At 43.2% G+C, this 15,225-nt stretch overlaps 1 protein-coding gene across 4 annotated transcripts in view; it reads left to right on the forward strand.

Annotated features, from left to right (window-relative positions):
- Nucleotides 1-15,225, forward strand: part of LOC134203564 (long-chain-fatty-acid--CoA ligase 4-like) — a 157,036-nt gene that overhangs the window by 99,428 nt on the left and 42,383 nt on the right. Inside the window, exon 1 of one of the 4 annotated variants that reach the window (XM_062678417.1) lies at nucleotides 3,160-3,301. The exons of the other annotated variants lie outside the window; for them this stretch is intronic. The gene's annotated coding sequence lies outside the window, so the exon portion shown is untranslated. Of the gene's footprint in view, nucleotides 1-3,159; nucleotides 3,302-15,225 lie in introns of those variants that run through there. 4 annotated transcript variants of the gene reach the window in all.

Genomic DNA, 15,225 nt, shown 5'->3' on the forward strand with positions numbered 1-15,225 from the left:
CAATTCGCCAGCTGAGATCTCCAACTCCTCCGAGAAGTCGTTGGGAATCAAATGGATGTTGTTAGCATGCTCGTTGACGGCTGCTTCGTGTGGACTGACGATGTTCTGCCCAAGATTGTGTGAGCTGACGAAGTGACGACCTATTTCAGCGACCTTCTCTGCAGGAGTTATCAAGCGATCCTTAGAGCCATTATTTTCTAGTGGGATCAAAGGTGGAATGGGTCGAGGCTTGGATTTTAGAATTTTGGTCATTTTCCAGAACGGCTTAGCATAATCTGGGAGAGTGCGGATCTTATTCGAGAAGTCGTTATTTTTGAGGTCCACCATTCTGGCCTTGATAATTTTTGTGATTCGATTGCAGCGTGCCTTAAGCTCAGGCAGTCCTGTACGCTGGAACTGCCTGCGAGTGACATTCCGCAATCGAATCAAATCTTTGGTGAGTGTATCGATGTTTAAGGAGTTGCTTACCTGCCGAGCCTTCGGGACATGCTGCTCCCGGGCCACCGAGATTGCCTCTTCGATGGCGCACAGCTGGCGGTCGATACTTTCTGGCGTCTCCGGACGCACCTCATAATCGACGAAGTTGTCGACGCACTGCTGGAACCGCTGCCAGTTCACTCGATGGTAGTTTCGCCTTGTTATCTCGTGCCGATTTACTGAAGATCCAACCTCAGCCACCACCGGATAGTGGTCCGAGCTCAGTTCTTGGAAGACGACCGGCTGGGAAACGTGATCGTACATGTTCGTGATGTAGATGTCGAGCGTAGGGCTGTCAGGGCTCAGGATGGTGTAGTGGCCCTCTAGTTCGTCGTTGGACCAGACGACTCCGTTCCGGTTGGAGACGGTGTTTCCCCACGATTGGTGCTTTGCGTTCAGGTCTGCGGCGATGATGAACTGCCCCTGCCGCCGAGTGAGCTTGACTATGTCCTTCGTAGCTCAGCCGACGAGCCATCGTCAACTTTGGCTTGTGTGGGACAGTAATCCACGATGAGAGTGACGACTCCGACAGAAGTGGTGACTTCCACTCCAACGGCTTCGATGAGTTTGAGCTTGAAGTCCGGCAGCAGGCGGCAGGCGATGTTGCTCCGCAAGGCGATTGTCACTGCTCCCCCTCTGGAGTTTGTTCGATCGAACCTCACCAGCCTAAAACCCGGAATTGTTGCACTTTCCTCGGGCTTCAGGTGGGTTTCGGTGATGAAAGCCGCATCAATCTCCTTCTCCTGAAGGAAATCGCTGAGCTCGATGATTTTGCTCTTTAGTGAGCAAGCGTTCCAATTGACCAGACCCACCCTAGCAGCCATTTTCAATGACGAACATGCCCAGGGTGAAGATCTGGTCGAAGCGAGTTTTGCAACCGCGAAGTCGCGTTGCCAGTTGGGTGAAAATCGGAACTAGCTGCTCCGATGTGTAGAGCGGTGGGTCGCCCTCGGCCGGAAGGGGCTCATTATCCTGACGACGGAATCCAGGGGGAGGAAGCGGGGGCCAATCGCTGGTGGATGGTGTTGGAGCTTGAACTGATGCTGCAGCAGCCGCCAGCCGTTTGTGTGGCTGCAAAGGTGGAAGAATTGGTATCGCTCGCCGGGGAGTCGGGATGGCCGGAAAGTTCACCTCGTTGAGAGCAGGAACTCGGTTCTTTTTCGGCAGGGACCTGGTGGAGGCCTTCTTCCTGATTTCCAAAAACGCCGCCCGCTTTGGACAGTCCTTGGTTGTAGCCCGATGCTTGTCGCCACAGTTGGCGCATTTTGGATCAGCAACCTCCATCTTGTCGCACTCATCGGTCGGATGGAGCTCGCCACATTTGTTGCAGCGCGGCTTCATGCGGCAGTTCCTGGTGCCGTGCCCGAAATTGAAGCAGTTGGTGCACTGCGTGACGTCGCGGAGAATGTCAACACCACATCCGTTAGCGTATATATACCGCTAACGCTGACACCAATACTAATACATAATATGTACATTGGGCTTACAAACACAATGATCAAACATTTGTATTCGAACTTATTGAACACCCTGTACGAGAAAGGCACCAACGCCGCTAGGTGGAATAATCAGGGTTTTTAAACTGCAGATTGAAAAGACGTAAATATTATGATTGTTTCCTTCTTGTGACAGTCATTTTCCAGGTGACCAGAACGACTTGTTTCGATTGAGACATTATTGTTTACCCAATCATCAAGGACAGTTAGCGCCGTAGTTCAAGTATCTTATTTTTACCCCATTACTTCACATTCGTCTGGACAAACTACCAGGAACTGCAACACTTGTTACGTTCACCATCAAAACTAAACCACTTGAAATCAAGAAGTCAATCCGTCTGAAGTGCACGTGCTTCACAGACCTTATCTTATCTCACGCTTTATAGTTCAATCCGATAGGCGTGCGATTCCGCGATAGTCAAAGTCCATTTTGAGCCCTCTCTCTATAATCCCGTCTTAGTTGGTAGCCGTCAGCAGCTTAGCGGAGGATCGTTTTATAAACAAACTTTCCACGCTACCACCACCGTCGACTGTGGGAAAACGTGGTACAATTTTCCTGGCACCCGAGTTTCTCTCGCTGCTGTGGTCGGTCCGAAGCTCACATTTCACAAACAAGATTTTTATCGTTGTTCGGTTTTACAACGGCATGTACTGGCGTCACCGCTCGTGGTCATCGAACCGACGACGCCGCCGTTTGCGATCGTTGTAGTAAATCTTCGGTGCATTGACCAAATGTGACGACCAAACGTGAGCGCTCGATTGATCACCTGGGGCGAAGCCAACGCTGCAGCTGGAGGTAATCTCCTCGCAATCGCGGTGCGATGCAGTATTGATGTTTTCGCCACTAGTTTACGTAACGACGTTGATCCTGTTTTGCAGTAAGTTAGGGGTCCATAAAAGAAAATCGCGACCATCAAAATCCCCTGTGCCTATCGTGGGGTTTTGAGCTTTGAAGTTTTGATAAAAAAAATCGATGGATAATTGTGCGCCGCCGCAGTCACTACCCGCCAGCAGCGTTACTACCTTGATCAGATCTTATCTGGCCAGTCAGTGTGGTATGTTGGTATGCATGCAGAGATAAGAACGTGTCCGTCCGATGGAGCCTACTTGCTGATTGACGTTTTATCGAAAATCAAACTGCGGCAGCCCGTACCTACATCGACTGGGTCGTTACCGTCGTCGGTTTAGTTCTAGACTCGACTTGCTCCGGTTAAGTAAAGTTTCTTGAACCAGTTTTTATCCTCGTGGTGCGTGCGCATTTGGTGTTCTAATTTTCGCGGGTTGGATTACCTCTTTCGGCGGTTCGTGAGCAGCATCGACAAGAACAAGTAAGCATCTGTGCTGGGTACCGTAAATTAATCGACAGGGAGAACACGGCACGCACTTCATTGCGTGTAAATTTGGATTCCGGCTTGCGAATTCATGATAGTTTGAACTGGGATTGGTTTGCTTTGAGAACAGGTTTCTGAGCGAACGGCAACCTTTTTGCTTTTTTTTTGTTTCGGGAGATACACCTGGAACGTGTTTTACTTTGATGAGTATCATGGATCAATTGTTTGAAACAAAACTTCTATCATTTACACATTTTTAGGCTTTTGAAGCATAGTCAGCTCATGTTTATGTGAAATTTAGGTTCTATAGATCAGGAGTTTTGAAATTATGGTTGATTACGGCCACACTTGAGTCGCCTAAAGCGGTTCAGTTTGTATATTTACATCACCGAACAAATACGACGATCATCCATCCATGACAAAAACTTATTGTAGTGTTGTTTTCCGATGCTCCTTCCTATAATTGCGCTATTTGTGTGATTTATTCTTCAAACAGTTCTTCCATTTCACTAAAAGTGGTTCGCAGATTCGGAAACATCGAGTACACGCGTTGGTGCTGATACTTAAGTGTTGTTTAGACTTCATTTCCGTAGATGACCTTCAGTCCATTAAGTCTGTTTTTGCCAACAGATTATGCTTTGTTGTCTTTGTGCGATTGAAATCGTTTTTCCGGTTAATAATGACTTTGATGTGACTAGTATTCCATCGACAACTGTTTATTGTTCATTAAAAGAAAAACATGTGAAATCCTCTTGTACTGTATACTTAGGATACGGACAAAAAGCAATCACATTCAACTATGTAAATCTTAAACTATAGGAACATATTAGTCTTGGGATGAATCTTTGAATTATAATTTTCAAAAAAGTGGATACCATGCTTATCAGTTTGCGTTACGAGGATTGTCTGGGTCATTGGAGTTGTGATCAATGCATCTTATAATTATCAATTTAAAGATGATTTACAATTGCTCTATGATAAATGAGTGATGCAGAATAGTTCATAGAAATAATTCTTGTTACAGGACAAATATGGACTGATAGTGATTTACGAACTGATGATCAATTAAAAACCATTTAGACTCATTGAAGAAGGAAATGGTGTTGATTTGGGAATTGTTTTGATGGTTCGTACTCTCCTATACGATTCCATTAATGACCAATAGTGTGCGGGTTATCGATGACGGGTAAAAGTTGTGGGAGGTGGAAGACAGGCTTGACTGGAATTATTGCATAAAGAGCTTTTCAATAGTCAGTCTTTTTAATGCAATGTTGCGACTGAATCTGTCAAAATGGAACTGATTCAACAAACATTTTGTTGGTTGGTTTTCAACGTTTTCTGGAGCGAAATTTTCGATTAATGAATGTGAAACGATGTGATTTTGCATGACATACTTAAACTTTCCATTTAGATTCGAGCATGACTTAACTGCAGTCGTGCCAATAGTATTTTTTTTGTATTTTCAATTATTGGTATGTAGGTGTGTGCTACTTTCAAGTTTTTGTGGGGCCTCATTCTAATTTTGTGTTCCATGGAATAAGAACCTTATTCATGGTCAAATGACATTATGCCAAATAACTTCGTTTTGGTGTGGTTGGAAATTCAGAGAATATTTTTGGATAAAGAAGCTGAATTCCAGAACTTAGATTGTCATTATATAGCCATGAAAACAAACGGGTTTTGTACAAGACATGCCCGTCATAAACAACGTAAAACAGTTTGATGTATTGAGGAATGTAGTGGCATCATGCTCGATTTGGGTGTAAATTATGCTGTAAACAAACCAGGGCTGACAATCGTCATCGTCAATGACGCGCACGACGTTAGCTTTCGTCGTGTAACCAAATCGTCCTGACGACATCGAAGAACGAAGACTTCATATCGTTATTCTTCAAGCGGCAGCTGCCATGCGAAGATTTTTACTAAATCTTTGTAATAATGAATTTGAAGCAACGTATGAAAGCGTTATGAATGTTATCGATACATTTATGTTACCAAATTTCCTACTATTTGTTTATTTGAGACGCTATTATGTTTTTAACCAGTCCGTTTATAATGACGTGCAATAAATTGTGTGAAGAAGTGACGACGAAAATCGTCATAACTTTTGGATGCGCGACTATCGTCGTGGTACGCATGCGGCCCGAAGAAAACGAATAGGTGTTGCGTCGTGCAATGTTATGACGAAGACTAAATTTTTTTCGCTTTCTTCATACGACGAGAATGACTATTGTCAGCCCTGAAACAAACATTGTAAGGCGAATTCCTGCTAGAACAAGCATTTTCTAATAAAATCACGGTAGTATCCGACAGAATAAGCTTTCCTCTATCAGGAAAAAGAATTAGCTTTTAATGAAAATGCTTGTTTTTAACAGAATCCACAAAACATTGTTTGTTAATTTACAAAATAAGTTACGTCCAAATTGCAGATCGGTCCAGAATTGTTGTACAAACTTTAAATTTTCACTTTAAAAAATTTATTCCCCAAGGAATATGATGATGCCTCTCTTCTATTACCTCCACTCTTCTTTCAGGTGCACGGATTGTTCCATAACCTTAGCTTATGTCAGCCAGTATCATTGTGGCCATTGGCGGATAAACAACAAATAAGCACTGCTAACCATTTGAATTGTCTTACAGTCTTACGGGAAAGGAATAATAGATTACTTTCGCAGAACATCCGGCACCTGTTACAAATAGGCCATCGAGTCTTACAGTCCTTTGCATTTTGCTGCATTTTGAACATAACCTCGAGAAGGAATATGAGATGCAACTGTCATTTTTACCGAATTTGAGCTAATATGCTCTGTATAAGGCTTAGAATGTGAGATAATCCAGTTGAATAAATTACGTGAACATTTTTGCATACCTCATAAAACTTATGTTTCCTCTCCAAATTCTCTCTTGAAACTTCCTCTGAGTAAATATTTACACTTCCAGCTGTAATTTAAAAGCTATTACAGCTGAGACCGTCCGCGGCAAAGTTAATGGTGAAAAAATGACTTTTAAGAAAATTATTTTGAGTTTTTTAGTGGAATGTCTTCACTTGTCATAAGACGAGTTTGTACAATCCCGTTTAACTCCACCACTTAATTAGTGGTGGAATTAAATGGGATTGTACAAATTCGTCTTATGACAATTGAACTTTACTCTGTTTGTTGAACGGATGCACAACTTTCTTTTATATTTCATCATCTTCATCCGCCAAGAAAGTATGTTTCCCCTTCAAGTACCCTGCAAGTTCAAGAAATATCTGGAAGAACAGGCAGATAAGTGAACGCACCAACATCCGAATTTTCAACTTTGACTTGGAATCTGTTCTGTTATACGCTAGCGAAATATCAGTTGTATATATCAGTTGAAAACATTCAACGGCTGCACTGCCACTAACCGCAAGTCGAGCACATCTATATATTGACCTCCATATACCTGCGGTACATAGGGGAAGTGGTGGTAGCACGCCCATAGGGATTAAAACGCGCCACCCCTGAATAAGGTTAAATATCCCCATTTTGATTATTTTCAATAGTCTATATGATAAAGCAATGAAAAATATTGCCATTGGATACATATATTTCATGATTTTTCTCTAGTTATACATGAAAAACTCGAAAAAACGATTTTTGCGTGTTTTGATGCAATTCTAGCTCGGTGGAATTTAGTCTTCCTGTCGCTGTTATACATTGATAAATTAATAATTGAGCCATGAGCCATGCTGCTTACTCGTGTTCTTTATGTTCCACACGAAATCGTCGTCAAAAATGGTTTTAAAACGATTTTATGGGCCTTCAAACTTCTGAGGTCGGTGTGGGGCATTACGCCCATGCTCATTTCGTATGACCGAAACAGCTGAAACATTCGGTTAATTGCCTTAATGTAGGCAATTAAAATGAAAATCAGTACGATAAGCACATGCGCGTTTTAACCCATCCACTGGCGCATCTCACCCCGCATGGTTTCAAAATCATTTTTTTTCGGGTGCTTTAAAATCAAATTTCTGTGCAATAAAATGGACAATTAGATATCTGTTATCGGTAGTCAGTCGCAGATGTGCTGTTCTTCAGTATGCGCTGATGAAAACTGGCTGAAATGGTGGTTTTCATTGATAAAAATGGCATTTTCCTTAACGTGGGCGTCCTACCCCCAGTTCCCCTAACTTGTGCCTAGTGGTGGCCTTACAACTGGATCTCAAAAAACGAGCTCCATCGTCGTTGTCACTCAGAGGCCGATAGCAACAGAAATTCAGGATCGGAAGTGGGGCTGCGTTGGCCACACCTTACACATATATTTTTTTGGGCGATATCTCAGCATTTTTTTTTTATTTTCCCGAGGTGGGCACCGCCGAGTTTCAACTAACATGATTTTTACCGAGATCTCAGTAAAAGTGATGTTTCGGTTGCTGCTGCGATACAGTAAATATTTTGCTTACACTTCCGGGTTTTGGTTCGGGTTCCATTATATAAACACATACGAGCGACAAGAGGAAGTATAACGAGAAGAGGAGGAATAACGAGAGACAGGTAGAGAGTGGGTGAGAGAGAGATTGAGTGGGAGAGAGAAAGAGAAAATGTGTGAGAGTGAGTGAGGGTGACTGAGTGAGTCAAAGTGAGGATGAGAGTTAGTGAGTAAGTGAGTGAGAGTGAAATAATGAGTGAGAGTGTATTAGTGAGTGAGTGAACGATTGATTGAGTGAAAGTGAGTGAGAATGAGTGTGTGTATAAGATTGAATGAGTGAATGCGAATGAGTGTGTGTTTGAGATTGAGTGAGCGAGAGAGTTAGTGAGTGAGTGAGTTACAGTAAGTGAATAAAAGTGAGTGAGTTTGAGTGAGAATGGGCGAGTGAGAGTGAAAGTGAGTGAGTCAGAGTTAGTGAGTGTATAAGAGTGAGTAAGTGAGTGAGAGTGAAAGAATTAGTGAGATTGAGTGAGAGTGATAGAGTGAGGTAGAGTTAGAGTATGTAAGTAAGCGAATGAGTGAGAGAGCGAGAGTTATTTACAGTAAGTGAATTAAAGTGAGTGAGAGTTAGTGAGTGAGAATGAACTAGTGAGAGTGAAAGTAAGTGAGTGAGAGTTAATGAGTGGAAATGGGCGAGTGAGAGTGAAAGTGAGTGAGTGAGCCAGAGTTAGTGAGTGTGAGTGAATAAGAGTGAGTAAGTGAGTCAGAGTGAAAGAATTAGTGAGATTGAGTAAGTGACAGTGATAGAGTGAGAAAGAGTAAGAGCGTGTAAGTAAGCGAGTGAGAGAGAGAGAGTAAGTGAGAGAGAGAGAGTAAGTGAGAGAGAGAGTAAGTGAGAGAGAGAAAGTGAGAGAGAGAGTAAGTGAGAGAGAGAGAGAGTAAGTGAGAGAGAGAGTAAGTGAGTGAGAGAGTAAGTAAGATTTAAAGAGTAAGTGAGATAGAGGAGTGACCATCTCACTACTCACTATTTCTCACTGCTCGCTCAAACTTCTCAATTTTTACTGCTCACTTTTCACTTCTTACTATTCAATTCTCACCTTACTCTTTTTACTTCTATCTATCTATCATCAGACTAAGGCCGGAGTGGCCTGTGCTGCACATAAAAGACTTCTCCATTCAGCTCGGTTCATGGCTGCACTTCGCCAACCATGCAGTCTGCGGAGGGTCCGCAAGTCGTCCTCCACCTGATCGATCCATTTTGCCCGCTGTGCACCTCGCCTTCTTGTTCCCGTCGGATCGTTGTCGAGAACCATTTTCACCGGATTACTGTCCGACATTCTGGCTACGTGCCCGGCCCACCGCAGTCTTCCGATTTTCGTGGTGTGAACGATGGATGGTTCTCCCAACAGCTGATGCAACTCGTGGTTCATTCGCCTCCTCCACGTACCGTCCGCCATCTGCAACCCACCATAGATGGTACGCAACACTTTCCTTTCGAAAACTCCCAGTGCGCGTTGGTCCTCCACGAGCAGGTCTCGTGTCCGTAGAGAACTACCGGTCTTATAAGCGTTTTGTAGATAGTCAGTTTGGTACGGCGGCGAACTCTATTCGATCGGAGCGTCTTGCAGAGTCCAAAGTACGCTACTATTGCTCTTCGGATTTCTCTGCTGGTATCGTTATCGGCGGTCACCAGTGAGCCCAAGTACACGAATTCTTCAACCACCTCGATTTCGTCACCACCGATAGAAACTCGTGGTGGGTGGCTCACATTGACCTCTCTTGAGCCTCTTCCTATCATGTACTTCGTCTTCGACGTGTTGATGACTCGTCCAATCCGTTTAGCTTCGCTTTTCAGTCTGATGTAGGCTTCCTCCATCCTCTCAAAGTTACGTGCCATGATATCAATGTCGTCGGCGAAACCAAATAACTGGACGGACTTCGTGAAAATCGTACCACTCGTGTCAATCCCTGCCCTTCGTATTACTCCCTCCAAAGAGATGTTGAATAGCAGACACGAAAGACCATCACCTTGCCGTAACCCTCTACGGGTTTCGAAGGGACTCGAGAATGCCCCTGAAACTCGAACTACGCACATCACCCGATCCATCGTCGCCTTGATCAACCGTATCAGTTTATCCGGAAATCCGTTTTCGTGCATTAGCTGCCATAGCTGGTCCCGATCGATTGTATCATATGCGGCTTTGAAGTCGATAAATAGATGATGTGTGGGCACGTTGTATTCGCGGCATTTCTGCAATACCTGACGTATGGCGAACACCTGGTCTGTGGTAGAGCGTTCACCCATAAATCCCGCCTGGTACTGCCCCACGAACTCTCTTGCAATTGGTGTTAGTCGACGGCATAAAATTTGGGAGAGTACCTTGTAGGCGGCGTTCAGCAATGTGATTGCGCGGTAGTTGCTACAATCCAGCTTATCGCCCTTTTTGTAGATGGGACACACGACACCTTCCATCCACTCCTGCGGCAGAACCTCATCCTCCCAAACCTTGGTAATCACCCAGTGCAGCGCTCTAGCTAGTGCTTCACCACCGTGTTTAAACAGCTCTCCTGGTAGTTGGTCAACTCCAGGGGCTTTGTTGTTTTTTCCACGAGAGTTACATACCACCAAATGTTATTCCGCGAAAATGAAATCAGCAAAATGTTTTTTCGGTGAAATGTCAAAAAATCGATACTCATTGCTTAACCTTCCGTGACTCGCCCCGATGTAAAAAGTACAACACCTTTGAAAAAAGCACGCTTGTCGTTTACAAAAGCGGAGGGGCTTCGTAAGAGATCCGAAACCATGAGAGTCCCGGAAGATTAAGAAGGGATCTCATATATATTTTCCTTATTCTGGACAAAGTCGCCTACATCAAAATACGAGATCACATTAATCCTTATTAGCTTAGCTTAGCTTAGCTTAGCTTTAGCTTTGACTGACTACACATATCTATGGTTGCTACTCCGTGATTGACCAGAATCAGTGAAATTGCACAAAGAATCAACTGAATGATTGACTGGGATTGTTCAAGCATTCTCAGTGTGCAAGTTTCAGTGACTCTAAAATTCGAATGATCAATAACGGCGCCGGCCATGTCCTTGTAGACAGTTAGAAAGGGAAGGAATAAAAATAGGTGATTTTTGCTATTTTAAGACCGTGTTTACTTCTTCGTCTCCACAAAAACCACAGGAAGGATTATCAGACGGTGGGCATCGTTGGATCTAGATTCACTCTGATAAGCGATACGACCGTGCCATTATTTATACACAGTGATTTTATCTAGCCATGAATCGGGCGCGAAAAGTAGTACAGACTAACTACCGGCCTACCGGGCGCGCAATGCAGAACACAATATTTCGGCCGATCGCGCCATCGTTCTGCTGTCCGAAACAAGAGAAATCTCGCACTGAACTGATTTTTTATTACCGGCCGCGCAAAGCAGAACACAATAATTCGACCGATCGCGCCATCGTTCTGCTGCCGAAACAAGAGAAATCTCGCACTGAACTGAGTGCGATTAGCGGCCGCGCAAAGCAGAACACAATAATTCGACCGATCGCGCCATCGTTCTGCTGCCGAAACAAGAGAAATCTCGCACTGAACTGATTTTTATTACCGGCCGCGCAAAGCAGAACACAATAATTCGACCGATCGCGCCATCGTTCTGCTGCCGAAACAAGAGAAATCTCGCACTGAACTGATTTTTATTACCGGCCGCGCAAAGCAGAACACAATAATTCGACCGATCGCGCCATCGTTCTGCTGTCCGAAACAAGAGAAATCTCGCACTGAACTGATTTTTATTACCGGCCGCGCAAAGCAGAACACAATAATTCGACCGATCGCGCCATCGTTCTGCTGCCGAAACAAGAGAAATCTCGCACTGAACTGATTTTTATTACCGGCCGCGCAAAGCAGAACACAATAATTCGACCGATCGCGCCATCGTTCTGCTGTCCGAAACAAGAGAAATCTCGCACTGAACTGATTTTTATTACCGGCCGCGCAAAGCAGAACACAATAATTCGACCGATCGCGCCATCGTTCTGCTGTCCGAAACAAGAGAAATCTCGCACTGAACTGATTTTTATTACCGGCCGCGCAAAGCAGAACACAGTAATTCGACCGATCGCGCCATCGTTCTGCTGCCGAAACAAGAGAGATCACGCACTGAACTGAATAATTTTATTACCGGCCGCGCAAAGCAGAACACAATAATTCGACCGATCGCGCCATCGTTCTGCTGTCCGAAACAAGAGAAATCTCGCACTGAACTGATTTTTATTACCGGCCGCGCAAAGCAGAACACAATAATTCGACCGATCGCGCCATCGTTCTGCTGCCGAAACAAGAGAAATCTCGCACTGAACTGATTTTTATTACCGGCCGCGCAAAGCAGAACACAATAATTCGACCGATCGCGCCATCGTTCTGCTGTCCGAAACAAGATAAATCTCGCACTGAACTGATTTTTATTACCGGCCGCGCAAAGCAGAACACAATAATTCGACCGATCGCGCCATCGTTCTGCTGCCGAAACAAGAGAAATCTCGCACTGAACTGATTTTTATTATCCGCCGCGCAAAGCAGAACACAATAATTCGACCGATCGCGCCATCGTTCTGCTGCCGAAACCCGAGATCACATTAATCCTTATTGTGTACAAACACCTGCTCTCCAAAAGTGAAACTCATTTGCCTTTGCCTACCACATCTACTATTTTCTAACTTTGTGAAAATGCCTTATTTTAAAGAATGGATCACATCCCCCATTTCCTTATTCCGAGAAGATATATTTTATTAAAGAAAGAATAAAATTTATTGTTTCATTATTCCGGGAAACCACTTTTAAAGGAGGAACACATTTATTATTGCATTATTCCGGGAGGTGCATTCTTTTTGAAGAAGGAATCACATGCACCAATGCCTCATTCAGGACAAACGCATTATTTTTGTTAAAACAGATTCACATTCACCCTTGCCTTATAGTTCTTAAGAAGGTATATACAGGAGAGGATTTTGAATTCAAAGATAGAAATTTACCCAAACGCTATCAGTCAGAAACATTGTTCGCTATTTTACTTTTTGAGAAAATGCAGCCGTTGTTCGACTATTTCAGAAAAAAAAAACTACCTTGGAAACACTGTACTCTGATATATTTTTAATTTTCCAACACATTTTAGAGGATTAAGAACAAGAAGACACTCTATAACGTATCTTTGAACGCTGCTCTGTTCGGTTCGGATGCATAAAATCGACCACAAAGTTGTTTTTGCAGGAAATAACTTTCTTTTCGGGGATTTGTTTCATTCGGGGAAATGTTACATTCTGGGAAATTGCATTCGGGGAATTGTCGTACAATCGAATTGGCCCCTTCACTAATAGAACTTTATATTTCTCATTGCGTGATATTTGATTTCTGCGCCCATAAAGGCTAAAGCGGGCTTGGTAGTCATATGACTACTGCTTCTGCCTCATACGCAGGGGGTCGTGGGTTCAATCCCAGGTCCGTTCCATTCTCCTACTTTGTATCTTTCTCTTTATTTCTCATGTTCTAGGAATCGCTAGAACTGTAAATGAATTTCCATACCGTTTCCATTACTATTCCTATACCTTTAACTTGAGTATTCTAATAGTAATCTGCTAGAATTGGAAATGAACTGTAGAACTCGTTTCCTACATCCAATTAGAAATTCCATCAGTTACCTTCTCCTATCTATCACATTGGCAGCTCGTTAACCAAGACGGACCTCTGCCTCTCCAACCTAACCCAGAAATTCCAACAAATTCCGCATGAACTCGTGGCAAGTGCAGAGGTATATTCGGCTTGCAGTGGGCGAGTGATTGCATCATCATTTCCTCCCTCTTCCCTACATTGACTCGCATTCTGACGTGGCAGGCGCCAGTATGACCTAACAAATGAGATCACCAGTACTTGTACATTGAAGATGAGTGCTATTCCGAAGCAAATATCTGTTGGTTCCCTGTGCAAGAACAGCTGATCTGGTCATAATGGAGTAGCAACTACGAGCAGTCAATCAAGCTCAAGCTCCAGCTCTGCGCCCATAAAGGCTAAAGCTTTTGGGGAGGACCAATCCGATCAACGCTACGTCGCTGATAATAATATATAGGAAGCGATTTTCGATTTGGACAAACCAATAATAATCAGACAAAAAAAATCAGTCCCGTATTTACAGTTTTTTTTGTAGCTTGTTTCACACTAAGTTTTTATTTTATTTTAGTGACACTTTGAAGTGGTAATGTGGTTTACAATATTTGTTGACCGAAAAAATCATCCAATTTCAGGGAATCAATTTTTTTGGAATGCGCGTGCGAAACAAGCGACAAAAGCGAACCAAAGACAAAGCTTTGTTTTTGTCGGAGATAATAATGACAAAGATCCGAAAGTTTTTGTCAGCAACAAAAAAAAAGACAATCTTGTTGCTAACTTTTCAACCCGTTATTTTGCGTTATTTCAAGAGCCAATTTCGGTTTTATGCTATCATAGTGTCTGCTTTTATGAAAATATTCGAGAATCGAACAATAATTACAAAATTAGCATCGTATTTTCGGAAATATAAGAGCATGCAAGCCCAATGATTCTTGTCATATTGTGTTCGGGTTCGGATAAAGGTTTGTCAGTAACAAACTCTGTTGATGACAAAGAGTATATTGTTAGGCGTTGCCCGAATATTGATTCCCTGGTCGCGAATTTCGCGGATTTGTCGCGAATTCGCTATTCTTATCGCGAAAATCTCGGTTCTATTGAATGTAGTCACGAGAATCGTTTATACGAGTGAATAAGTGTAGCCAATACGCTGGGATCTAAACAATTATCATATGATATTTGGTACACCACGGTCAGTCTGTTAACCCAACAATTTGATCTTATTGCAATGCTGGATTTCCGGAGCGTTGAATTGTGTTTAGAAGTTTCTGTTTCCGGCGCTTTTGACATTGGTTCGCATAAATGTTGTAACAGAAATCGCGGACTATTATTACTTTTTGCCTATTTTATGCTCTTCAAGGGCGTCATCGCCTGGATCAAACGCATTGAAATTCGCACATGAGTCCACGTGCCCGGATTGAGCTGGTGTAGCACGTAAGACAGTTGGTTGTTATTCAATCTGTCCAGTAGGTTGAGCGATAGAAAGGTTCTTCATCTTTCCGACCTTCTATTCAGTTCTGAAACTTATTGTGTCACTTCTCTGGGCTACTCATCTCAACAATTCGCTTTATAGTTCGTTGTGCTGGCATAGTTTTATTCCAATCATTGGTTGGTTTGTTGTTTTTTGTTTCCAAACGTTTTTGCTATCGCGGTTCAAAATGTCTCATTTCTTCGCTCACTGCTCAGTCATTACAGAAATTGAAACCCCATGAAAAATCACGGCTGGTGACATATCTGACGTTCCACAACTCCTGTATCCCTTCTACTCCAATATGAACTATTATCATTGCATAATGACACGATTCCTCATCGTGGTCAGAACACCATATTGCCAAATTTGTTCAATAATGCGCAGACC

This window comes from Armigeres subalbatus, unplaced genomic scaffold (assembly GCF_024139115.2).
Source record: "Armigeres subalbatus isolate Guangzhou_Male unplaced genomic scaffold, GZ_Asu_2 Contig1974, whole genome shotgun sequence".
Classification (NCBI taxonomy): domain Eukaryota; kingdom Metazoa; phylum Arthropoda; class Insecta; order Diptera; family Culicidae; genus Armigeres; species Armigeres subalbatus.